Source organism: Harpia harpyja, chromosome 16 (genome assembly GCF_026419915.1).
Source record: "Harpia harpyja isolate bHarHar1 chromosome 16, bHarHar1 primary haplotype, whole genome shotgun sequence".
NCBI lineage: Eukaryota > Metazoa > Chordata > Aves > Accipitriformes > Accipitridae > Harpia > Harpia harpyja.
Window position 1 is genome coordinate 6,961,947 of NC_068955.1, and position 27,747 is coordinate 6,989,693.

Sequence of the window (27,747 nt, forward strand, 5' to 3'; positions counted from 1 at the left end):
GGAAAGATGGATTGGTATGGGGATATGGGTGGATTTGCTAGGAACCGAGAATTCTCTTCAAGGTGATGTCAAATGGCAGGGTTGGAAACGAGAGGAACAGTATGGCCAGGGAGAGAGAGGACAAGGAGCCCCAGGGCCCTGGGGTGTCTGTGGGACACAGCACATGGGGAGAGCTTACAGGGGACTCTGCAGGCAGGACAGCTGAGGAGAGCACTGAAAAGGAGGTGTTTAAGGGTATCTTGGTAGAGAAGGGACTGAGTAGCACAGCCATAATTGATGGAAATTACTGCTGAAAGAGGCTTGAAGTTTTCAAGCGGCTGCAAACTGCTGAAGGACAATCTTCTACGGGGCCAAGCTCTTTGGAGACACCAGGGAGGAGAGCCGAGACCGGGGTGCTGCAGTGGGATGGGCCGGGTGGCTGGCAGGGCTCCCTGGGGAGAGCTGGGTTGTGCAAAGGAGAGCTCACAGGTGTGACTGTCACAGCGTCTGTTTTCACAGCACATGTTTTTCTTGGCTCCTGAGCATAAGAGAGGGGTACCAGGGCATGCTTCCCCATGCTGACAAGAATTCCCCTCAAGGCTTGCTGGGTTCAGGTGTCTTTTCCCTGGAATTGCTGTTGGATCGCTGCAACTTGCTGCCGTTTTTCCCCTTCTGTCCCTTGCTTTCAGTTGGCAGCATCCCATCCCTGCCTGAGCAGCGCCTGTATGATCCATCCTGCAGGGTGGATGTGTTCTGGCTCTGTGGCTCCTTTCACACCCTAATCGGGTGGGGGCAGGGCACAGCACAAATCCTGCTTTCTTATGTTGGGGTAACTCCTAAGAAACTAAACTGCCATAGGCTGACCCTTAGCTTGCACTGGGGTAACTAGGAGCCAGATCTGTTTGCGATCACTGTTTTTAATGTGCTGTGCAATCTGCTGAGAAGTGGGGGGCTTGTCCCTGAGTGATTGCATGTGTCTTTCATTTCAGTGATGAGCATTTATCCCTTCACATGTGGGACCGGCTTCTTTCTGTTGGCAGTGTCTGCCGAGACTGCATCTGTCTGGATATCCTTATCACCCAGCTCTCTGCACATCTGGGGCGGTGAGGAACAGGGCAAGCCCACCCGTGCTCTTCCTTATGGCCGCAGCTGTGAGACAGGACCTTTAGCAGTGCCGCCTTTTCCTTTTAATGCCTGCTGTCCACTAGGAAATTCGGTTGGTTAGAGTAAAGGGCATCCCTGATGCAAGGGTTTGGCCCCAAGGCTGTCCTTGAAGCCTGCCCTCCGGGGATACTGCTGCGTGATGGGCTCTCAAGGTCCCTCCTGTTTCCCTTTGAGGAAACTCATGTTCTTGAAGTTCAGTTTGTATCTTGTTTCCTGAAAGATCTCAGAAAAGGGAAGTAGCTCTATTTTAAATATTCTCTGTCCATTTGCTTTATATTTTCTTGGCCAGAGAGCTATGAAGTTGGTCCTGTAGGTGTTAAAGTAGAGCACCTCATGAGTGGCTTTCACCTTGACTCCTACTCTCTCTTTATCCCAACAGTGATTAATTCTGATCTTTTTGGTTTCTTGGTAGAGATTAGCAGACACCAGGAAAGCCCACTTCACCCTCCCTTCAACACCTGCATTTCAGGATCATGCAAGATGGATGGGCAGTGCGTAGTCCTGGTGCTTGGTGCACTGCGTGGAGGGGCAGCCCAAGCCATGGCTGACACTACAAGTGCAATATTTTGCACTGAGAGTATCACTGTCCCCCTTCCTCATGAAGCTGTCCACATCCGTAACAGCTGTATTTTTCTCTTAATCATATTAACATCTCTTAATCTCCTAAATCTATGCTGTGTCCTAGCAGACCAGCTCGCTGAAGTGGTCGCAAGGAGCTCTATGTGCTACTAGGGACTCAATGCTATGCTGAATAATTTGCAAGAGCAAGCAATGCCAAACATTCTGCTCAGAGAAGATCAGAGACTTTTTCTTCTTTTAATCATGTGCTTTCCTTGCCTTATGAAAACATCTCTGTACTGCTCTTGCTAATAGCAGGAATCCTAAGAAAACACAGAGGGATCTGCAGTAAAGATCAAGCTACCGTCAGCTTGCCCAGACAGCTCTGTTATCCTAGCAGAACAAACCTCTCCAGTGGGACTCCAGTAACCTCACCAGAGGTAATTGTGGGCAGATGCATCACCTGGATATGATGTCATTGCACTGTGCTAATGTTATTTTGTTCAATGCAAGCGAAGGAGGTTGATGAAATGGCTGGGAGCATTAGCACACAGCATCAAGGACTAGACCAGGGTGATTTATGCAGCCAGCTGGAAGAGATCCCCTGTTTGGGCAGCATGACACTCCCTGTCCTTTCTCAACATGCTGATTCGTGTTGTTGTGAACTACCTGCTTGAGGCTCTAAGGAGGTGCTTGGCATGGCCTGGCCTGGAGTTTGTTGCCACTTTTTTCCTCTCCTCGGTTGCTGGACTTGTAAAGAGCATCCCCCACATGTTATATGAGCCTGGGAGCCTCCTCCTGCCTGGAGCCTTAATAAAGTATTAGATGCAACTGAAGGGATGCAGTACCGCAGTAGATCTTATCCACCATTTTCAGGCTGAGGCTTGAGCATTGGTACCCTCTGAGATCTGACCAGTGTGCTCTCAATGTGTGTAATATCAGCTGGAAGCAGAGGAGGAATTCAGGCTCTGGTCCAGCTCCCACGGTGTTCCATGAGGTAGGGTTGCTAGACATCCGTGTAACGTGAGATTTCCTGTATTTCAGACTGTGAGTTGTATTGAAAACATACGGGATGCTATCCTTCCTGTATTTCCTGCACAGTTTTAATATGGGACGTGAGAAATCCCACTATCACCTGCCCCTTCCCCAGACGTATTTCTTAGAATCTTCTTTGCTGTCTGTCTTTTCCCAAAAGTTTGCATTTGGCCATCAACTTGTAAGGACAAAGTGACCATTGGAGCATGTTTGAGGTTTTCACTTTTATCATGTTATCTATCCACTGGCTTTCTTAAGACCTTCAGCAGAGTCAACCAAACTGCATCACAGTTTACTGGTAAGGTGAAAGTCTAAGTGATGTCTATCAGATTATTATCTTATTTTATTACATAATTAAACACAAGATAAAACTAGGTTATCCCAATTGCTGAGAAAGCTGATTTTTCAGACAAGGGAAGCACTTTGGGTCTCAACACTCCAGATTTCTGGAAGTGTTTGACACAGTGTCACATGGAGAATTATACACCAAAGAGAATGGAGATTATCTCACAGAGAACTAGCAAGGTAGGAGAGGCTGCGAAAGGAGTCCCCTGAAGATCAGTCGTGGGCTGAGCTTCTCTGTTACGTTGATATTGGAGCAAGTATGAGGAATACCCTGGGGAGATACATGGACAGTACATTAGGTGCCTTTGTGGACGGAAGGGAGGATTGTGATGGGAGAGGAAGCACTGGTGGATCTCAGCTGCTTTTGTACAAAGTTCTGGTTCCCTCTGTCCAGGAAGATGAATTCAAATTAGGATAAATGTGATGACCAGCTATTACAGTGATGAGAATGGAGCAATTTCCTTACCAAGAGGAGATTAAGGGCATACCTACATCATCATAATGAGAGACAGTCTTGTCTTAGAGTTCATAGTCCAGCGTAAAGCACAGTAGTGAATTTATAATGATGGGGTTGAATTTGGGACTTGCCAAATTCATTGTATAAATGATCAAATGTGCATTTAATAGGAATAATTATGGATGACTTTAGAGCTAGTCAGAATGCAGACCAGTGACTACAGTGTGAGTATCTTGGGGCATGCAGTCCCCACAACTGCTATTATATTATTTGGAAAAGGAGGCTGCTTTTCTGTAGAGACGTACTTAATCAAGATCTGATGGTTTTGGAGTTTGTCTCAGCAAAGCTTGGTCTCAGACAAGCTTTTTGTCTGTCACACCTTGCTCCTAAACAGGCAGCTCTGCGTAACCACGATCTTTCAGCTGGGAAGAGAGGAGTGGGAGCAAACAGATTTGTCTCTGAACTTCAGAAGAGTTGTGTGGGTTTTGCTTCCTTATCCCTGGCTGCAAGAACCAAGTTGTGCCGACGGTTCTGGTCATAATTCGTGAAATACTGACCATGAACTGCTAAATGATGACATGTGGCCATTTTTTTATCGTAAGCTATAGATGCCCCTAATTTGAGACATTCCTCCCGGCTGGGTGGGTGGGAGCTGGGACTGCTGTTTTAGGGAGCTGTGTTCAGTTCTTTGCTTACCCCCAAGACTTTGCGAAGCTCAAGAGTGGCGTAAGCCTTCTCTGTCCCAGCCGTGTGAGGCCCTGGTCCAGTGGAAGAGGCAAGCTTATAGACTCAATGGTTTAGACTCATGATTTGGTGCCTATTTACCTTTTTTTTGCCTCAGGGAATAACACTGAGTTCCCTTCCAGCTCCTACTCTGTGAAGGCTGCTCCTGACATCCAGGAGCATCTGCCTGCTGGACAGGCCAAAGCCATGTTTCTCTTCCAGCCAGCCATGGTGATGCTTATGTCCCAACTGGTCCTGGGGTCTTTGCAGAGATATGCCCCCTCTATGCAATCCTTGTTACAAGTGCTGCAAGAGGTGTTGAAGTCGAAAGCTGAGCTCAGCTTCTTTGCATTTTAACAAGTTGCATTTTTAAAAATAATTAGATTGAGTGAGAATTGCTTTTTTAGAAAAATGAGAAGAGATGCAGCACTTGCAGAGTTTGGGAGAGCTGCGTGCTGAAGCCAAGAGTCTGGATGCTGGAGTGTCTCCTTTCTGGACTCCCCAACCCATAAGAGTCATGTTATGTTCTCTGTTCAGTAGTGAGGGATGTAGGAATGCCAAATACACCAAGCTGCTGGCTTTCTGTGCTGGGCTGCAGAATAACATGCTGGCATTGTGCTTTAGGCTAGCCTCAATTACTTGCTTGTTATCAGGGTGGAGATCAAAGTACATCATTTAAAGAACAAATGCAGTAAATACCTTGAATTTATGTATTGACTTTTTTGGAAAAGTGAATTGTCACAACAAGCTCAAGCTAATCTTTTGGATTTTGCATAAAGAACTGGAAAGAGAGAGAGACATAAATGTTACCTGAGGTGTCTCAATTTGCATGATGCAGCGTGATTTTATGAGGATACCACTGCCTGCTGTGTAATTCCTGATTCCACGCCTTGGCGTTGCTCTGGGATCTCTGTGCAGTCTGAATATCCTCAGGTCTCTGGGTACTACGGGAGTTGAGTCAGTGCTCTTTTCATCTTCTAAGTGCTGACTTAGAAGTTAGTGATTTATTTTTCTGCTCGAGGTTTATTTTTAGTATCTCCTGAAAAGTTGCATACCTTGAAAAGTAAAAGCAAAGGCACTGTTAGAGAGTCTGCTGGTGAGCTGATTACTCAGGTTCATCTGGCTCTTCCTTTTAAAGGCATTTCTTTCACTATATAGCGGCTTTGCTCCATGAAAAAGTGTGGTATATACGAAGGAAAAAGTGTCAATGAAGTCAGGCTAAATCTTTTGCCATTTTAGTGCAGACTGGAACTGGGGAAGAGGCAGGGGACAGAGGAAGAGCAGATCCCTAAGAAGTTGCTCCAATCCCATCCAACAGCAAGGCTTTTATCTTCCCTGATGTTAGAGTTGCCTTTGTTAGTTCAGATTAACTAAGAGGTAATAGTATGTGAGAGATACACACAACCAGGGTGGATTTAGAGATGGAGCAGCTGTGAATATAGTGGAGGTTATTTGCCGTTGTAATGTCTTGAAATTCTAGCAGAATGTCCTGTATATAAATTACAGCTTGTGTAATTTAAATGTGTTAATGAAATAGGGCAAGCTAAAGCCTACCCTGATAAGAGGAATGACTACATGGAATTGGGTTTTGTGGATCTTGTGAGCTATTTGAAAAACACTTTTTTCTTTAAAACATTTAGTTATGCTGCAACCCTGATGTTTTAATTATATTGAAACTACTGGACTTGCATGTGGTGGGGATTGTTATTAAGGTGTCTCCACAATGAGTTTTCTTATCTCCTTCAGTGGAAGCTTCTGAATACAAAAGTGATAGCCTTTCCATGTGTGCATCATCCTCCGGTATGCTTGCTTAAACAGAAACCTTTTTGTAAGAGTTTATATGATCTGGTTTGGGGTTTTCTGTGAAAGCCGGTGGAAGAACTTTTATGTGTCTTGATGGACCATAAGAACAATTCCTTGCCAAATGAAAATGCAATGCTTTTCAATATTTTCCTAGTTTTCTTACTTAAGAAAAAAAAGAAAATCTAACAGTCAACCCTGCAGATATCCGTGGTATCGTCACATCTTCAGTCTTGCATTTCCATACTGAGTTTTTACAGCACAGAAGGTGACGGCAGCCATCAGCTGGTGCCCTTTACCAGCACTGCAAAGCATCCTGCCTTGCCTTGAGACCAACCTGCAGAGAAGCTGTAGGAGGAGATGGCTCAGATGGTGGTGCAGCCCTTGACAACATTGACACTCTTGGCCCTCAGGGCTGCCAGGCTGCAGCCGCTCCGCTCCTCCTTTCCAGCGGGATTGAGAGGCTGGTGGTGAACAATTGCTGTTTTGACCTCTCTCCCTTTTCCCCTTCCTTTTGTAGCAGATGGGGGAAAGGTGAGAAGCCATGAACTCTTCTGTCACTGGTCTTCTGAGAGCAGTCATTTGCATGCTGTTTATCCCAAATTCTCTGCTATGAAAAAGTCACAAAGTCTGTAGAAATCCCAGTTCAAGGAACAGCTGGCTCCAGGTCCAACAGGTGGGGCTTGAAATGGAGCTGGGTGGAGAGGAAACAATTTTGAAGGAGTCGCCCTTTACTGAATTCATGCACCTTCTGTTTGCAAAAATACCAGGAATCCCCAGCAGTCCCCCTGACATATCATTGAGCAGCATTTCTCAGGAGGGTAAATAGGAAGAAACGCCTCTTCCAAGTGCTGGGTTCATTCAAATTGGGGGCTTTTTCCACACAGATTGAAGAAGACAGAAGTCTTGCATTTTTCACCAAAGAGCTGGGTTATTAAATTTTCCCTGTGTGAAAGCAATGGCAGGACAAGGGAAAAAGCTCTAGCTGATGCAAAGGAGAATTTTCAGGTCTCCTGCAGGTCAGTCTGCAAAGGGAATATCACCCCATCACCCTGTTTCTGTCCCCAGCTCCACTGCAAAATAACAGTCTTGGTATGGGTCCTTGAAAGCTAACTATGTTGGCACTTGAATCTCTGCTTGTGGTCTTTCGAAACAGCCGAAACACCAAAGGGCGGCATAAATCTGAGAGGTTGGAGATGAGGTCCCTTGCACCAAAAAACCTTGCAGGTAGAATTAGCTCTGCCCAGATTGCCAATGCTCAGGACAAGATGGAAAAATCATCTGCCTAGTAAAATAATTCTTCACTGTAATGGGAGTGTGCATGAACAGAGGAGGAAATAACAGCTCCATGAAGTGCTTTATCCGCCGCGCTGTGCTTACGGTCCTTTTCTGAAAAATGCCTGTGTACGATGGCTGTGGGACCCGCAGCACCCCCAGGTAAACGGGAAGATTTTTGTATCAGGGAATACCCACCTGCATGTATCCAACATTGTTTGAAGAAGAAATGAACCCATGGAGGTAGTCTGTGGATCATTTGGATGTCTAGTGCATTAGTACATAAAGGAAACTGCATGTTGATATTATTTCTTTTTTAATCCAGAAGTGGAAGTGCCCTTTTTTAAAAAAAGAAAACCGCACCAACTTCCTTAGGTGACAAGGGAAGCTTTAATGCAGTTTCACTAATATTTGAGAGATTCCTGTCATTTTATACAGAGCAAAAATTAGTCTTGAGGTAATAAAAACTGCAAGCCTCTCAAAGCTGGAAAATATCCCTCTCACTAAACCACTGAAAATAAGTTCCAAGGATACAGCAAGCATTTATCAGATTTTTCCATTTCTGCAAAGCTTTTTTTACAAGAGATTCTGGTTTTTCTGGGCCTTCCCTTAATCTACTTCTGACTTTTTTTTTTTTTTAAGGAAGGAAACTTTGCTGGCTGAAGCTTCACTCCTTTAAAAGTTTTATGTAAAGTCTTGGTGCCAGATGCTGCTCACTAGCTCAGTGGCTCTATACTTGCAGCCTGCCCTGGAGTTGCTCTCTTGCAGTTTGGCTTGTTTATTCCATATTCCGCCTGGTTGGTTAATTAAACTCTGCCCAACTCTTGCAAAAATATAAAATAGAAGGACAATAGGCTGCCTGTGGACGTCTGAATGCAATCAGCGTGTGGAGGATGGATGCGTTTTGGCGTTAACAAACTGAGCCGTTGCATTTTGGCTAAGATAGAATTCATTTCTTTATCACAGAGCATTTGACAGGGAATAAGTAACCCATGTAATCGTTGCTGCATCCTTGTTTTTTCCCTCTGTCTTGCTGGATGCGGAGAAGCACCCACTTGCATGGGGAGGTGTCCGACTCAGCAGCTGGATCATCTGGAGGCAGCTCTCCAAGGCCAGCTCCTCTTCTGCAACGTTGCTCCTGTGCATCACGATGGGAGAAGACCCCGTGCTGTGTTGCAGCTCAACACCTGCCCCGCACAGGCTGCAAGGAGCTTGGCTGCAGCCTTATGTGGCATGGTCCTGAGCCAGGACAGAGCCTGGGGTGAGACTGGGGTGACACATCAGTGTCACCTCATCTTGACAACCAACGTGGGGAGGCCAAACGATAGGAAACAGGGGGGTGTTGTTTGCATGCCTGGTGTACATAATATTTAGCTCCAATTTTGTCAGCTTGAGATGCTGCTCTAAGTGTATAAATGTGTTCTGGTTTATTTGGGCAGCAGATTTGTTTTTCTTTATTGGCTTAAAAATAAATTGTGCAGCCTATACTATTTAAGCCACTAGCCAGGCTGCTTGCTCAACCGCTGGAGAGCCCTTCTTCAGTTCTGTATTGTTAATTCAAACTGGTTTATCTGGTGTGCTTTGCCTTGCAGATTTTACTTTATTCTGTGGTGTCATGTGTTCCCCCCCCACAATGTATGTATTGCTGTGATTTTTGGTTGTTATTTTCTCTGCCATACAGGCATTCTTTGTGCTTGCTTAAATTGCCATGGGCGTTCCTGCCAAAGCTAATGCATTAATACCTGTTTCATGCTGATGTATGTGCAAGTGTTATGTATTCTTCTTGAATTAACATAAAAGTTAATAATTGCCCAGCACATGATATGTCTGGTAAGTCCACTCACAGTGCTGAGCACAGTGAGTTTTCCTGATCTTCTACAGACCAACTTGCACCTAGATGTTTCTCATGGAGAAGGAACAAAATACCCTCTGTCTCCATTGCCAGAAATCATACATCCCCATTTGTTTGGGGAATATTATTTCCTCTTTAATCCTGTGTATTCTTCTGGTTTGTTTGCTTTGGTGTTACTCTCCTTTCCACCATGGAGATGGGGGAGCTCAGCTGCAGAAAGGCAGCTTAGTCTAAAGCTTCAAGGAGACGGCCTCCTGACGTAGTCCATCGCTTTTCTCACCTGGGTGTGTTTCTGGAGAAACATCCTGGTGACATTTAAGCCCATAATTTTTTAGCTGCTTGATGAGCTGTTGCTTGGGGATGCTGCTTGGATCTCAGTGCTGGGAAGCAAAGGGTTTAATTTTTGGTTGGGGAGCCAGCTCTGGGTATGGACCCAAGGAGTATGGACCCTGGCAGGAATACTTCTCATGCACCTTTGCTTGTCAGTATTTCACGTCAAGGGACCGTTGTCTGGGCTCACGAGGAGGAAACACAGCCCCTGCAGCTCCACTGGGTGGGTTTGTTTTGTTTGGATACTCGTGATGTGGATGACGGCTCTGAGAAGCATTGAATGCTTGCACAGGAGCTTTCAAACCGCATCCGCTGCTGGCTTTGGCTGGATCTGAAGTGGCAAATGAAATATGGGAGAGAGAGAAACTTTCACACCTTCTAGCCAGCCAACCTCAACTGAGCAGTTAGCTACACTGTTGGCTTTTCTGCACCTAAATACACCATAGGACTGGGTTAAAGGAACAACTTTCTACCACTTCAGTCTCTGTAGGACTTCAGGAAAAAAAATAACTGAAGCTCTCCATGCAGTTTTCCCACTTGCAAAATTGCATTAATGATGTTTGCATGCGTTCATAAAGTGTTTTGTGCTCCAAGAATAGAAGTGTTATGTCAGTGCTATGCATTGTCATTATTTATTATCTTGGAGCTAATGGTGTGCAATACAAAGAGCGCGGCATGATTTCGGAAGCTGAAGGCATGCCACGTTTCCTGATGACAATGTGACTGATTGCAGCTTTTTGAGGCACTGTGAGATGTGGAATTTGTCCTTTGCAGCGTGCTGATGAGGAATCCTTCATTGTTCCTCCGAGCGAGACTCACCAGGTGGTAGGTGTTTTGTGTTAGTCTGGAAGGACACTGGACAAATTTGAGAAAATAACTGGTGTAAATTTGTGGTTTCAGCAATATTGAGAAACTGTTGACATGTTGTTGGGAATAACATTTCAGGGTGTAAATGTATGAGAAAGGCAGTAGGGAGATACTTGAGTTACAGAAGCATTTCAGTCTTGAAAGTCCTGCGTGACCTGTCATTTGCTGGAATAGCATTTTGAATCTAGAAAGAAACTGTGAATGGCTGAATTTTCATTCCCCCCCCCCCCCCGCCTTCTCCCCCAGCTTTTCCTCAAAGCGGGTCGGCACACGTATAGTGGAGCAACCACATGGCCTGTACCTTGGCTCCATCATCTTGTTGCATCTCACAAAGTGAGCAGTGCTAGGTTTGGTCTGGTCCTTGAGCTTGAGACATCCAGGCATCTCCAAAGCATCGAGGTCTGAGGGAAACAGCCTCTTGTTGCCAGCAAAGGTGCCAAGTTTTGGTTGACCTGGCCAGCAAAAGAGCCAAGGAGAAGACCTGTTTTTTTGTAGTCATTAAAGTTAAACTTTATGCAAAATCCTTGTTGTGAGCCCAAGGGTCTGGCCACTGTCTTATCCGGGTGCACTCCACTTAACCTAATTCCAGTTGCATTTTTAACTCAGAAATGCTTTAGATGAGCACAAACGGCTGTGTCCCATGCTTTGACGTAGATGCTTTTGACTTAGATTTAGAGACTTAATTTTGAAGTGAATACTTTTGTGAAGTTTTTTCATAAATACTTACATCCCTCCACTCCAGGGTCTTCACTGGCACCAGGCTGGTCCCGGCTCCTCTTACACTGTAAACTGGCTTTAGATCTTTCGAAAAAGAAAACATCCAACTATGTGTTAAAAAATGCAACCCCCCACCCTGTAATTTCAGATAATTAAATACATCCTTGCATATTTGTAGTCTGCATAATCAGTTGTTCAAACATGACAGTCTTATTAAGTATGGATTGTAAGTAGTCTCTAGAGTTTAAACCATTGCGTAGTTATTTAAAAAGAAAGAAAAAAGAACCTGTGGGCAACAGAAATGTCGTGTCATACATCCTGGCTGACCTGCTGTTGTCTATCAAGGTATGTTTGAGCTTTCAGATATTAGAACTTTTCAAAGGAAAACACATGGATCCCACCTCTTTTGTATTAATATTTCCTGAGTGCTTTTCCTTTCAAGTGTTTCTGTTTTCAGTGGTGCCTTTTTCAAATTAAAAAGGCTTCCCAAGCCTTTAAACACAGCATGTGTCCAAAGTGTGGAAAATTCTCTTTGAAGAGTCACAGTGTTTAAAAAAAAGAAGGGGGGAGGTAAAAAAGAGGGAGAGCAAATGCTGGCTGGTGTGGTGTGAAGGGCAGCTCGGTGCTTTCAAATAGAGCATTTCTGATTAGATATGGGCTTTGCTGTGCTGGTGTTACACATTATCCAGATAAAGATGAATATGCATGCAGGCATACTTTGAAATATTTGTGTGATCTATATTAATGTAAGTTGGTGTTAACAGGAGTATTTGGATGCTCATACTGTTTGCATCTGAGGTAGGATGTAGAATAGCTGAGGCTGGTTTCTCTGGAAGGTTTCATGTGAATGTGGGGACACCTGACAACACTAACATCACGGAGAAGGAGGGAAGAAGGGGAAAATAGTATCTACCAAATACAGGTTTCTTTTTTGATATAACTGCACTTGCGTATCCCTTGGACGCTGGTCTGCATGTTGTTGGTTTCAATGAAATGCAAAGTGATTTTGTGACAACATGTAAATGTCAGACTCTGCGCTGACCTGGCTGCTCTCTGCCCAGGCTCTCTGGTCCCACTGGCCACTTCCAGACAGTGAAACTGCAGGATCGGGGCTGGTCTTGTGATTGCCAAGAACTTTATTTTGAGATTTGTACAGGGTTACTGCAAGTGAACAAGGGATTAGGAAATACTTTGCATTACAACTTGCCAAAACTATGTGTCAGCCTGCGACTACCCTCTGCAAACAGTGCTGAAGTGCTCTGTGTGAGTTTGCAAGCTTTCATCACGGCTGCCCTGAGCATCCTGGGTTGGTGGTGAAGAAGCAGGTCTCAGCAGTGCTTGGATGTGGAGGGTCCCTGGTGTGCTGTGATCTCCCTGTAGTCCCTGAGCCGAAGGAGATGGGGGCTCTCAGGCAGAGCCCTGCCTTGTTCCCCGAGTTCATGTGAAGCTTCAGGCTGCAGCGGTGAGGGAAGGGACCGGTGCAACAGCTTGCAAATCCCTGCTGGCCTCTTTAATTGGCGAGGAGCTGTTATGTCCTTTTTAATCTGTGCAAAACTTTCCTGCAAAACAGCTTAGATAGTTATTTGTAGTCTGTCATTATCTGATTATCACAGTGCTGATTGATGGGCAGGGAACGTGGTGAACATCTGACCCTTGAAGCCGCTGCAGAGCGCAGTGTATTGATAACCTGTGAAAAAGGCAGTTTTGTGTCTTTTAGGCTATCTTAGCCAGCAGTTAAGTATCTCTGTATTACTGAAACAGCTTTCAGGATAAAACTGGATACTTGTAGACTGTTTGCTTGGTTTACTCCTCTGTGCTTGCTATCCCCCTTTTTTCCCCTACCTTGTGTTGCTGGTGCTAAATGTAGAGCAAAACCTCTCTGGTGGGGTTTGAAGTTAGCAGGTATGCTGTTAAGTTACTGCTTGTCTAAGGTAGCAAAGTTCAGGGCAGGAGCTGTGAAAATATTGGGAGAATAGAAGCAAGTCAAAAGTTTGGGGATGATATTTCTTGTAGCAGGCACCTAATTAGTAGGAAAAGAGAAAAGGAAAAACATTTTTGGCATGGCATGACATTATCTTTTATGAAGATCTTGGTGCATTTTAAGACATACTGTCTCTCATGTGCGCATGGCCCATGATACTGGCATTACAGGCACCTACATAGGAAAAGGGGAGACTGAGAAAAGATGTCTCATGCACTGGTTCACAACTGGGAAGATAATTCAGGGTTTGATTCCCAATCCCCTCCCTTTTCTGCATTGACATTTCTTTATTCTCCATCTGCTTAGCACTGGAATACAATCATAGTACATAAATTGTCCTTAAACCTCGCCAGATGTTTGATCAAAGGTGGAGAGATAGCACACAGGTTAAAGGCCAAAAAGAGACCTGCAGAAAGCAGATGCAAAGCTGAAGCGTCAGAGGTAATGTCGTGTTGGATAATAAGTTTTGTAGCTGCGATGCACAGCTGGTAGCAGGAAGTACAGGGAGAAAAAATGGACTCCTTCACTGCTTGCCCTTTGAGACTTAGGATACCAAGACAGTATAGTCTGCTTTTGCTGGATTTCTCCCCCCCCCCCCCCCCCCCCGCCCCGTTCAGATCTGAAAGTTAAATCATAGGAGTGGGGACGCGTTTACTCGAACATACCCAGCAGGTTTAGTTGGCTTCTGGGAATCCCTCTGAACGTGAACTTGAACTCTGAGGGATGGAGCTGCTGGCCTTGGAGGAGGTGAATAAAAGGCTCTACTTGCTGTATCTTAGCTAGTCTTTGCATTTTTTTTGTCCTCTGAGGCTGTGCTGCTTTGTCTTCCCAGGCTGTTCCTGGTGCTTAGAGAAAAAAGGGCCACGACCGTGCTCTGAGAAGAGATTTGTGCTATAATGAGAATCCTTTGCTTTTATTAGTGCTATTTGCATAGACTCAGAGCATGTGGAAGATAAGAGGCTTAAGCCGTTAAGTGTAGAGAAATGTAAGGTAATAATGAGGTTATGGAGGAAACCCTCGGTGGTTGTGCTGAGCCGGGAGCAGAGCCCTGAACCCCTCTGCTCAGCCACCCACAGCAATGCCAAATGTGGGGTGCAAAGCTGTGCGGACCCTGGGAATTTCCACTGTCCTCTGAGATGTGCAGCACTGGATTTTGCCTGAAATGCTGCCTGTTATGCTGCCTCTTTGCTTCTGCCTTACTCCCACTGTATTTATAGCCTTTGCTCCTAATTTCTTCAGGTCTAGCATGGGGTTTATTGCCCATCGGGCTTTGTAAGGCAGTGGGAGGATGCCCAAGTACCTTCAGAGAGCAGGAGCAGGTGGAGGGGTTTTATGCTGCTTTCAGTCTCTCTCTGCCTGGTGCTTCAGCGCGCTACGGGAGCCTGCGCAGGTTGGATGTTGCTGGTATGAGATGGACAGATTTTCTGATAATGCCATTTATTTAAAGACTTGTTTAGATGCCCAACTGAGAGCCCTTCATGGGGACAGACTCCTCCTTGGAATACGCCATTTTCCAAAGCCAATATATGCCATATATTTTTTTATATATATATATGTCTCTATATTTTTATATGTATGATTGCCCCACTGGATGGACCACTCTGTAGATTAGTAGGAAATGTAGTTATTAGCTCTTGATAAGCAGCCACTTTTTGTCCCAGCTGTTTTTTAATTAAACATAGACGTGAAGTGCAGCTGTTCATTCAAAGGACACTTTTTACTTCTCTCTAAAATGCAACATTTTCCAGTGTTAAGTCCTGTAGCTCAGTGCAAGAAGAAAATTCTTTATAAGGTCCTATTTTCATTCCTATTTAATTTTGTAACAAATATTTCTCATTGCAGCTGAAGGTGAACTTAGTTTGGGAACTGTTAACAAAGGTGAGAGGTGGTCTTCAGGAATGGGGAGAGGATTTATTTTATTTGCTTCAAAAATATTTTTAGATCTTGGTGCTTTTGTGCTTTTCAAAAAAAAAAAAAAAGAAAAGTGTAATTTTATATGTACAGCTGTGCCTTGATTTGAGGCTTTCCAAAAGCTTGAAGCCCCAGCAGTTGTACAAAAGTTGTTTTGAGGATCTGTGAGTAAATCGGAGATTGCTGTGAGAAAGTAGTGCACTGCTGAAAATATTGGGAAAATTCAGGAGGGACAAAATCCTGTGGTTGAAACCCAAGTATTATCCCGGTATGACTCTAAATGGCATAAGCTGCCTGAGTGGATGCTCTTATGGTAGTCTTCACTGATGGAAGACGACCAGTAGTGGTTTTGGAGAGGATTTTTATAGGCCACCAGTGATATTACAAGCAGTTGTTGATTTTGATTGTAAACTAGCGTGCCAAAACAGTAACCGTTCACTGCTTTGATTTAAAACAGTGGTACCGTTTCTGATAAATCAATTGTGTTTGCAGTACTGGTCATCTGGGTTTTTCCTTTCTTGCTCTTCCTTGTCACTCCCCAAATACGCTATAGGGATGTTAGCAATACCCATGCTGGGATAGAAGTTAAAACAAGCTCTGCAATTGCTGAAGAAGTGTGAACAATCCGTGGTCATCTCAATTTTCTGCTTGTTGGTGCAACATTTCATGGTTTCTGGGAGCTGAGCGAGCTAATGTGGGGTTCCCAGTTGATGTACTCAGAATTTCAGTGTGTTTCTGAGAAATTCCTCATTACAAAATTTAACACCTTTCCATTTTTGCAGTAAGCCCACCTGAATGGAGCATGTTTCTTTTAAGGTCCCTGTGGTCTGTGCGGAGGCCCCTGGGCTGCAAAGAAATGATAAGCACAAGAAGATAGGAACTTTAACTTTTTTACTGTAGCATCAAAACCAAAACACTTGCACTGTTCATTTTTACTGGGGTGCCTGACAGCCCTAAGCAAGCTCTTTAACTGGTATGACTTTGGAATGTGCTGCCTCCTTTAAAAGAAACCCTATGTAACCCAGGTGTGTTTTAGCTGTCTTTGGCTTTTAACTGTGCTGTGCCTGGATGGTTGTTACAGCTTTTGGGCAGAATCCAGCAGCAAAAACAGGGAGTACGATTTCAGAGTAATTGCAAGTGCGTTTGTAAGTGATTCCTGGATTCCTGGTGGGAAACTTGTGAGCAGATGAGTGTGGTGCCTTAGCATGGATCCAGAAAAATAAGTCAGACTTAAGATGCAATAGTCTTGCCATGTCTGACTCCTGGTGCAAGTCCCACTGGTGAATGAAAATTTTACCGTGTTTTGCTTTTGACTCAGGATTTTCCATATTAATTTCCTAGATGGTTCCAGGTCCCCCAGTGCTATTTCCCGGTGGAGAATACAGGGTTGTTTGTAGCCTAGCAGGAGCTTGTTAAATAGGTTTTCCAGCATACCAAGGCAAGAGGAAGAGTTCCTGGTCAGAGAAATTTTCCTCTCCTCTATGGAGTGAGTGTGAGCTCAAGTGCAAAGGCTGGTGCAACCTGGCACATCCCACAGGTGTGCGTGAAGCAATTCTGCAGACAACAGGCTATTCAGGATGCCTTGTTTCACTCTTGTTGTTCGTTGCCACTGGGGCCCTGCCAGCTTTGCCTGGTCTCACTCCAGCTTTATTGGGTGAGCACTGATTCCCCCTGGAGCCTGGGCTGCTGAAGAAAAAGCCAACAGCTCATCCTCCCTCTTGGACTACTGTGGAACTGGACATGTTCCTTTTTATTATTTCTACATTTAGGTGCAGCATGACCATTTGCAGGTCAACATCTCCCTGCACATGATGCGCCTCGGGTCTGTCCCTAGACAAGTGCAGTCCAAGCAGCAGTTTCGGAAGCATTGCTAGTATTAGTGCCCCACGGTAGCCTGCTCGGCCATCTCCAGGAACCGAAGGGGTGTCCTCATCTGTGTTGAGGATACCAGCCATGCCATGCATGGCATGGACACTGATACCTCCATTGCCCGGGACTGTTGGTTCTTGTATTTCTGTGCAAAAGGAGGGCCAAGGAGTCCTTTGTGATTGAGTAGCGCATTATCCCCAGTTAACACCAGTGTAAGTGATGACACGGGATCAAGGCAGATGAAATCATGCCTTCAGACTCTTCCAGCTGGGACCCTAAGACTGGATAACAGGAACACCAAAGCTGCTTCAGGCAATGAGTCACCGATGGCTTAAAGGTGAAAATCCTAAGGTCTTATTCCTAATGCATCAAAACAGTATCTGTTCCTTGCGGTTAGAAGCACCGAAGGGTGGTCCTGTACGCGTTGGATATCAACACACTCAACACTGACTTGGTTTTCTCTCTTTTGTGTACATCTTATGTGATAGGGGAAGCTGCAGTCTCAACCTGCAAAACTATTTTTGGAAGGAAGCTCAGTTCATTAAACCTGCAACTCAGTATTTTTTTAAGGGGAGAGGGAGACAGAGTGGTTTGTTACAGTTTATTTGACCTAGTTAAGGAAAATATCAAGTCGCCTCAGGCAAGTAATTAATTTGTACATACTTCCTCCCGCTCGCGGCGTGTTGTATGCAGCCAATATTTTCTGCAGGTGAAGATGATCGGCTTCACAGCTCGCAGGAAGTCTGCCCAGATTTGCAGCTGCCGTGCGGTATGTTAGGTAGATCCTACATCTGAAAGGAAAGGCAGCAGGTCTGCAAGAGAGCTCCAGATGGTATTTATTCGAGACCTCAGCAGTTGACTTGGGATGATATAAAGCTTTCCCTGTTGCTTTCTCTTTGGCAGAAGCACTGCCTTTCGGTGTTGTTTCCAGACTGACTGTCAGGGCTGGATTCAAGGGTATTTTTGTTGTTAGCTTGAGAGCCCTGTCTGCAAGGGAGGTGCCGAGCAAGCGCGTCTCCTTGCAAGCTCCTTCCGTGTTGCTTGGCCCCAACTCACAGGGACCGGCAGCCCAGGGCAAAGATGGTGCTGCTGCTCTCTATTCCTGTCCCCACTGCTGGGACAGGTTATTATGGGCTCCAAGGTGACACCAACCCCACCCGCTGGTTATTAGATATGAATCCATCCTATTCCAAACCCCGCTGCCAGGTCATTTCGTCTTGTAATGCCTGTCCTGCTCCAAACTGTACATTTTTGCAGCTTAGCACTGCACCTTGGCGTGGTTTTTAGAAAAGCATCAAACGTTGTGGGCACAGGGCCAAACCACAGTGGCGAGGAGGTGACAGTCTTGCATGAAGTAAAGCTAAACTCTCAGAATTAAAATAACTTGTTTTCAGGCTCGGAGTCAAAACCCTTGTGGAACCCAGTTGGGGGGGGGGGGGGGGCAGTTTCTTATTACTTCAGCCTCTGCTACAGGAAACTCCTGGTTACCCAAACCAATGTTGTGCTACATGGCAATTCCACAGGTGTGTAAACCATCAGTTATCCAAGTATATTCAGCCACACTCCATATATTCACCCCATTCCATTTGCATAACGAGGGATGCTGGCAGGTAAAAAAAGTCCCTGAAAGTTGTTTTAAGCTGGAAATCTTGAACTGGCAGAAAGATGAATCTCAAACTCTTGTCTGGTTTGTGAGATAGCATTTAAAAGAAATAGAAATGGTATTTTGTTCGTAGCTGTGGCAATCTGCTAAAAAGAAAATCTAATTTAATGAGTTGGCACTGCGGTCATTTGGAGAAGCTTGCTTTTTACAGAAAAATATAAATATCTTATGTAATATATAAAATTTCTAGCAGCAGTTGGCTCTTTAGCAGGAAGGTAGGTGCATGCCGGCATCAGGAGAAAAGTGGAAATAGGCCCAGATTTGGCAAAACACTTGCAGAGAATTTGCTGAAGGGCTGCGCTCTACAGAAGCGGGTTGTCTGAAACCACCCAGACTGGCAGGGCTTGGTGCAGCTGGCATCTGAGTAAATTCTGGAGGGGCGCACACAGATTTAGAAAGTATTGACTGCTTGACTAAAAATGTAGTAAATACACTGAAAATAAAGTCTGAAATTACGTCTGTGTCGTGACTGTAAATGTTGCTCTCAGGTCTGTATACATGCACACGTGTGCTGTGCTTGTCCAGAGGGCAAGACTGCTGCAGTCCAGCACCAGGTCTGACCGAGCATCGCTGCAGGTCCCCGTCGACTGCCTCAGCACCACACAGCCTCTGGGAAGGGCTGCTCCTTTTTTCAGAGGGAGAAATCATATGAAACTGAATCTTTTGTGACCTGACATAACATGAAAAGTTGTTTTGTGGTGGGTTTTGGTTTTTTTGTTGTTGTTTTGGGGTGGTTTTTTTGTTAGGTTTCCCTTGTTGGAGTACTAATGGTGGTTGAAAGGCTTTAAAAAACACAGGCAAAGCATGGGAATGGGGATAACACTGGTAAAGCATTAGGAAATGAATGTAGCAGACTCAAGAAAAAGAATAATTAGGTAACCACACTCCCTTCTGGAACCAGCGTTCCTTGTGCACAAGTTCAAGTGCTTTGTCCCATTTCAAATTATCCAGCTTGCAGAATTTCTACATGAACTCTTTGGTGACTAGTCATCCAGGACCTGTTACTATCTATTTTAGAGAGAAAGAGAGGAAAAAATAGGATATATATATATCTCATATATATATATCTCTCTCTCTGTGATAGCTGCCATTTTTTTTCTGTTTTATTTTCCTTTCATAAAGCTGGAGGTGGAGGGACTATGAGTGTCTTCACTGTGGGTACTTGGGTGCTAAGCATCCCAGGTGCTAGACATGCTTGATCTAATATTCAGTTGGGAATAATCATGTTTGTTTTTCTTGTATTCCTACCTGGAACATTTCTCCTTTCTTTAGACCAGTGTGGATGGTTTTTCTTGTCTTCAGTATAAGGGCGTGATACTGGAGTTTCAGGTCTCTCCAACTTTTCCTCTAAGATAATGGGAGTGGGGGATATTCTTTATCCTCTCCCCCCACCCCCCGACAAGTAACTTGGCTTTTTTTTTCCCCGGTGAAACAATCTGGTTGATCTTAAAACTGCAGCATCATTTTTTTTAGTGGAGAATAAACTGGAATAAACACAGTTCTTTGATTTATGTGTTAATGAAAAAGAACCTAATGGACATGGAAGGACAAGTAATACTTGTTTTAATGTACCTTTTGATCATTTCAAGTGCCAATGCTGGGAAGCACGTGCCCATTTTTCTGGGCTTCTGTAATTTATTGTGTTTTGGGTAAAAGCATCACTGCTGATGTGAATTGTTGAAAAAGAGAATGCATTTGAACGCAGCAGGAGGTATCACTAAAGACAGGAGCGGGCAGATGTCCAGGGGATGGGAAGAGATGGGATCGGGGTCACATTACTGAAAAACAGAGAGGAGGGGAGCGATGCACCAACAGGAGCCAGGTTCTTGAGCAAGAAAGCCCAGAGAGCAGAGCCCTGAGAAACTGCAGCAAAGTCCAGGTTTGGATGCAGACTGGCGAAATAAAGAGTTTTTCAAGCAAAGTCACCCCCAAACTGGGACTTTTCTTGGGGAGGTTCCTGTGCTCTGAACCCAGCCCTGCCGGCAGGAGGGAAATTCCCAGCCGCCTCGCTCCCCAGAAATGGAAATCGGAGCCTGCTGAGGCAAGCGTTGCTGTTGGAGGTCGTTTGGGCTCTTTTGGGAGATGATTATTTGCATTTAGTTCTATTAATTTCCTCTCTTAAAATATGCCCCGTGGGCCCTGGAATTGTTGTGGCTGTTCAGCCCTGGGTTTCGCTGAAGCCTTTTCAGTATTGGGAGGATGCTGGAGAATAAATTTCACTAGTTAGACGTTATCGTATTCATGCCACTCAGATTTATGAATCAGTGCTTCTCACTTCAGCTTCTATTACCGGGGTTTTCTCTCCTCCCAATGCCCCCTTCCCAACATCTTTCAGTTGTTTCCAAACAGCTGGCTGGCTAGTGGCATCACCAGTTGCTAGCATAGGATGAGAAAAAATAATAAATCAGAGCTACACAACTCATGAAAATTATTGAAAGCCATGAGGTTTTAAGCATAACAGTTAGAGATTTAGGGGTGATTACTTATTTGCTTATTTAAGTTTTATCTCATGGGTTTTAAGGATTTAGGTTGCAAATTTTCTTCCGGCTGTCGCTGTTAAAGAAAACCAAAACTCTCGCCGAGCTCCAGGAACTGGGCCTTTAAGGGAAATAATGTCAGGATATTCTGGGTAAAATGCTGAGTTCGCAACATTCAGATAAATCTCAAGCGAAGCAGTTTAGACATCTGAACGACGGCATCGTAATCTGATCTCTGCTGGTGGGATCACTTTTCCGTGTGTCCTGTTTAGTGAGATCCTGCAGGATTTTACCCCTGGCTGAAGGGAATCAGCCTGGCAGGGAGGAATTATCGTGTTCAGCATCTTGCTCTGAACACCTGGCAGGGGAAGCCTCCAAAATAGAAACACTCAAACATGTAGGTATACATATTTATAGGTACTCATATATGTCTGTATACATATTTATCCAAGTCTTTGCAGGGATGGGATACGCTATAATCATACACGCTGGCATAAAGCACTGTCTTCCAATTTATCCCAGTATGATGCTGTCTTTGTGCAGGACAGCACAGAGCGATGCACTCTAAGCTGAGATTCCGCACGTGCAATGAGAAAGCCCAATGGCATGGTCCTCCATCAGAGAGGATGCCTCTTTGGGAGGACGGAGCTTTCAGCTCTGTCGTAAAGGGTTTGTAGAGGCTCAGCTCAGCTTGCAAAACGCCTTGGCCCTGGGGGGCATATGAATCCAGATCTGCTGGCTTGCTTGTCGGGGGGACGATGCCTGTAGGGCTGTGCCAAACCCACTCATGATGGGTGCTGAAAATCTGTGCGGAGCACCGTGGTTTTATTTCGGTTGGTTTCAGTGACAGGTAAAGCTGTTGGGCTGCATTAAAATGAACTCGCAGTGAACTGCGTGCGTAGGCTTAGCTGAATTGCCCATTTCATTCAAATTCTTACAGCTGAAAAGAAGCTTGCTGTGTTCAAGTGTCAAGAGGGGCCAGCGCTGAGCAATTCCTGTCGTAGCTCTGCCTTGGTGAGGGCAGGACCGTGAGTGAGGCTAAGATGTTAGAAAGTGGGGGGGAACTTTCCTGGTAAACCAATAAAATGAATATTTTCTTAGTTTCACTTGCAGCAGAAAGCAGGGGTTTGGTGATTTTTTTAAAAAAAATTTTTTTGAAGATGAAAAGCACTTAAAAACCTGGGGATTAAATAAAAGAAAGTGTCTGCTCACGTGGGAATTACCGTGACCCCGTACAGATGGCACAGCTGAAAAGCATCCCAGCCACGTGCCTCGGGTTTGATTTACTCTGTTGGTGCTGACGACGGGTGACTAAGTGCCAGGGACCGGCGTTGTGGCAGTCGGTGGGACCTGAAAGGTGATCGGAGTCCGTGCTTGCAAGGCGAGCATCGCGGTGAGTTCAGCCCTGCCTGCTGATCGGCGTGTGCCTGGGGAAGCATGTGCCAGCCTGACGCATCCTTCCTCCGCACTCCGCTCTCGGATGCTGTGCGGGGAGGGGGGGGAGGCGGGGAGAAAAAGCGTGGCTCTGAGGCAGATTTGGTAAAATTTGCATCTCGTCTCTGTTGGTACGTGTCTTCAGGCCAGGAAACGTGTTTTCCTTGGAAGTCGTCTTGAACCACACGATCTGGTAGCGCAGGGCTGGGCGCCCGGGGTGCAGACTCGGCTCCCGCCGTGGAGCAGAATTGGTGGCAATAATGTGAGTTTGCTTCGTGCTGCTTAAGCATTTCATAGAGAGGCATTGCAACCCATCTTTGAAGTACAGTGAGAAAATTTTAATTGGCCTAATTAGTGCAGGAAAATAAGGTATATAATAAGTAGGACTAATAGCCAAAAAATGGCTTTTAATTTTGAGTACTGCAATTCTTGTTCTGCCTGAAATTACCCATGTGAATGCCTGATTTTTCAGCTGTCAAAACTTGGGCCATAATAAGGAATGAAGCCATCCAAAATCAGAAGTCATTTGTGAAAATACAAGCCTTAATCTCTGTGCTTAATCCCTTTGTGTAACACAGATATCGTTGCTCACCCACCCACCAGACTGCGACCGAACGTCTTTTAATCCGGGGCGTTTTGAGAGCTGATTTGTGGCAACTACCCCACTTCAAACCCTTGAAAAGCAGAAATGCATGCGGCCTCCCTGTGAACCACTTCATCTCTAAGCCCCGCTTCTCGCTTTTGTACTGGTGATAACCCAGAGCAGCATCGGGGAAGCCTGAGGATTAACATTAATGCTTGTGTAGTGATTTGAAAACAAGAGCTCTGCTTTACAGAGGAGCAGTTGTCTCCTCTTGTAAAAGAAAAAAGGATTAACTCCTTTCCTGAAAACACATTAATTTAGCCAAAACAACATCAATTCACCTAAAACATGTCACGGGTGGTGTAATGAAGTGTGCAAGTGGCTGTATGACCTGCTGCTCCTTTTTTCAGTCAAGTGTTTCGGGGCTTCTGGAAGCAAAGGTCTCGCTGACAGCCCTTACGGAGGTGGGGGTTCAGGCAGCATCTGGAATCAGAAACCACTAGAATATGGCTTTGCATTTAAAAATAATAATAATAAAAAAAAGTTAATTGGACTAGGTTTTCTAAGGACCACTAGTTGAATCCTGAGATGGCAACCTAGGGAAAAATATTTATATCCCTTACAAATCAACCACACTGTTCACTGGAAAATCTATACTAATTTTCTTTCTTTGACCTTGGGAAGACTTGGGATTTTGGAGAGAGGTTTTTTGATGTTTGTTAAGGTCTAAGAAATATAGGAGCTCTCTACAAAGATCAGGTTTGCTCTTCTGTGGCATATTTAGCTTTCCCAGGAAAATTACATCTAACATTTGCTTCCAGCGTCCTTCCCTGACCTCCCCCCCGCCACCACACTAAGCCAACAATACTTCTGCAGAATACTGTTGATATGTATAAACTCTTATCTCCTTGAAGTCTTTTTGCTTGTTTGTTTGTTTGTTTTTTTGTTTGTTTTCCTAGCCCCATTATGCCTGTGCCTGGGCAGGAGAAAGCTTTGCCTTGGAGTGAGGGCTGGTTCTGTCCATGGGGTTTTTGCACTTCTAGGTCTCTCCTGGGTTTGCTGGTTGGTGCAGAGCACAGCAGTGTGTGAACACAAAACTCTTTCTGTAATAAGGTCATTTAACATCCAAGGGAGGAGAACAGCTTTTAATCCTTACTAGATCTGGCTAGGCTGGATTCAGACTGGCATTAACAAAGCCTTGAGGCATCCAGTTTCATCTGTAGTGCTAATTTAAAGGAAGAAGGGGAGATATGTCATGGCCAGAAAGAGTGCTGAAGAGCTGTACGGTTGAGAAGTCCAATTCAGGAATTGCAAAATTAACTTCCAGTTTGCAGTTCATGCAATAGATCACACATACACACATACATGGACATTATATATATATAAAATATGTATTATATTTAGAATATATTTATTATAGCATATTGTTATAGATAACATTATATTATATTATTACATGTATAATGTATTATACATATATAAATATTTATGTATAGAATAGTCTATATATATATATATATATAATATATATATGGACACCTGAGGTGAGCCCCGGACTCCTGAGGTGAGCCCCTGACTCTGAGCAGAAACCAGGACTGGTGGTGAGATTCATGGTCCCAGGCAGCACCCTCAGTACGTGTTTATTTTGAACATCTCTTGTCATATTACGTATCTAAATCCTGTTTACAGTGGTGTCTTTGCACAGTCTCGCAGTTCCTTATTTTTAGATTGGGTGCATTACGGTAAGGGCAATGATTCATGATTGTGGCCAAAAAGAAGTGTGCTGAATGGCACCCAAGTCATAGCAGAAGGGATGAAATCGGACCCCATCTTGGCTTTAAAACAAACAAAAAGCAGTGTTGCAGTGCAAAAAGAAAGATGTTTGCAGGACCCAGCTCCTGTCCAGATGGTGCACCGCAGGGTCAGTCCCTCCCCGTGAGGAGCAGTGATTTAAATCAGTGCATAGCAGGCAGTAACTGTAGAAATAAAGTGATTTTAATTTCTGGAATCATTACCATTATGTCATATCAATTCTGTATAGAACAATCAGCATTTGAATCTGATGGGACATTTTGCAGTTGCTATTGGTAACGTTCACTGTTCCTTCTAAAAACACCGAGTCTGGGGGAAGGATGTTAGTGCCGAAAGCCGAGTGGTTAGCACAAAATTTGTGTTTATTTTCCCGGATGTATTTTATTTTGGGGGTCATTTAAGGATAATAACAGACAGTGATTGATCAGGGGCAAAGTGGCTCCATCTGGCTCAGGAATCTGACTGTTTTGCTCTGCCTTCCCAGGCAGTTTTCCTGGTTGCTGTTAAGGAGCTCAATTCTATCCTTAAAATAGAATATTGTATTTGTGAAAATGGCTTAAAATCCCCTGTGGTTCCAGCATAGATACATGTTAGTGATACAGTAACATTGTTAATTGCAAACTTCTCCTCTTAACAGCCTTTTATGCATGCGTTATGTTTTTTATGAATCCTTAAAAGACTTTTCTAACGTCTTATGCCATAAATGACTCATCTCACCTGACATGAATAGTGAGAAAATCGGAGCCTGCTTTTTTTCTGCCTCCTTTTCTTCTGATTTCAGAATGCATAATTTCTCTGCTGTGGTTAAAGCCAAAGCCTCAGCATCCTTTCAATTACTTCATAAGAATAAGAAAAAAAAAAAACAGTGTCAGGTGGGGAAGAGTAGGGTGAGGAAGGGCAACACAGTGGGGTCCTTTTAGTTTTTTAGAGGCTGCTTGAGGGTTTTTAAGTTCAGGTTTTGGGGCGTGTTGTGTTTAGCATTAATGCATTTTTTTCCTCCAAAACTCTGAGCGTAAGGTCCCTTGCTTGGCCTGCACTTCTCAATCTGCTCCTGTGTTTTTCCCTCTCCTGCAACCCAAGCTGCTGTCAGTACAAAATGTGTCCTTTTTTTTTTTTTCCTTCTCCTGCTTTACCTTATGTCTTTTTATTTGCATTTCAGTGGCCTGTCAAAACAGGAGACCACTGAAATAAAAGTATAAAATCCTTAAATTAATCACTATACATCAGACATTCCTCATGAGCCTTTTGCATCAGTGCAACAATCTCACCGCCGCCGCATGTGACAGCAGCACCTTCCCCATGGGTGACACTGCCAGCGTTAAACCATCAGTTGCCCAAATAACGCCGGGGAATCAGCAAATTTCAAGTTTCTTTGCCTTCCTCTCATAAGTGCCTCAAAATTACTCTCAGCCTTTCAAAATGTTGCCCTTTGCTGACACAGGCTGATTTAGAGAGAAATGTTATTTGGAATATTCATAGCAAGTGTGTCGCTAATTAGTGCTTTACAGAACTGCCATTGGGGTCCACGCGTGCTATTTTCTGGACCGGGGTGCATGCTGTGAGATTGGGAGGGGATGCAGCTCCTCTGGTCGGGCACCGCTGGGCTTCGTCCTCTGTGCAGCAAAAGTGCAAGTTTAACTGGGAGAAGCAGGAAAGTCTTTTAAGTCACCTTGCTCCGCTTTCCTCCCAGGCTGCTGTTGTTGCAGGGATGCAATGACTTTATGCAATGCATTTCTGGAGCACAGTGCAGTCATCATCTTAGCTTTCACACTCTTCCACAAGCACAGGGCTTGGAAACCCCCCTTGGCATCTGCAGGTCCAAGGAAGAAAATGTCCTGTGAAGGTACCAATGCTCATGTGCTCCCAGAAAGTCTTTACTTTTATGGATGCTGATGCATGTAATCATAGAATTGGAGAATGGTTTGTGTTGGAAGGGACCTTTAAAGATCATCCAGTTCAACCCCTCTGCCACAGGCAGGGACATCTTTCACTAGACCAGGTTGCTTAAAGCCATGTAATCATACCTGTAAGCAAGTCTTGCAAAGGTCTTTGATGCCTGTGATGAGTCTGACAGTCCTCTGTGGTGGATGATGCTGGAGCTGAGCCTCAAACCCTCAAAGGCAGGAGAGGGATGGGATTTAGCAAGAAGGATCTCTGCATAGGAAGGATTATCATTTTAGCTATTTGCAAATCTGTCAGTGATTAAGAATGTTACTAATGGCGAGTTATTTATAAATGTTTAAAGCATTGGGATTGTTTGCATTACGGCACACTTTCTTTTATTCCCGCTGCTCTTGGATATGCCAAACTGAATTTATCCTGGCAGCAGTGTCAATGCCTTTTCTCTAATAATACTGCTCTACCTGCTAATACATTTTTCCATGGAAACATGCCAAATGCTGTGCTGTTCTGACCCCCATGTTTGCCCCTTTGGTTTGCACCTATTTATGTGAAGTGTGTCCTTTGAGTTTATTAGTAAAGCTGCAATGAGAAGTATCGGCATCTCAAACAGCAGCAACACCGGGTCCAAGTTAAAGGTTTTGAGGCAGAAAGTGTGTTACCATCTGTTCTCTAGATGGAAACAGAGCTGTAAGGAGGAGGACGGTGGCTTGTTGTCGTGGTTTAACCCCAGCTGGCAACGAAGCCCCACACAGCCACTTGCTCACTCCTCCCCGGTGGGGTGGGGGAGAGAATCGGAAGGGTAAAGGTGAGAAAACTCTTGGGTTGAGATAAAGACAGTTTAATAGGTAAAGCAAAAGCTGCGTACACAAGCAAAGCAAAACAAGGAATTCATTCACCACATCCCATGGGCAGGCAGGTGTTCAGCCATCTCCAGGAGAGCAGGGCTCCAGCACGTGGAATGGTGACTTGGGAAGACAAATGCCATCACTCCAAACATCCCCCCTTCCTCCTTC

General features: G+C 44.6%; 1 protein-coding gene across 7 annotated transcripts in view; it reads left to right on the forward strand.

Moving 5' to 3' along the window:
* Positions 1 to 27,747, forward strand: part of HIVEP3 (HIVEP zinc finger 3) — a 276,534-nt gene that overhangs the window by 21,077 nt on the left and 227,710 nt on the right. The window contains exon 1 of one of the 7 annotated variants that reach the window (XM_052811193.1): positions 14,384 to 14,487. The exons of the other annotated variants lie outside the window; for them this stretch is intronic. The gene's annotated coding sequence lies outside the window, so the exon portion shown is untranslated. Of the gene's footprint in view, positions 1 to 14,383; positions 14,488 to 27,747 lie in introns of those variants that run through there. 7 annotated transcript variants of the gene reach the window in all.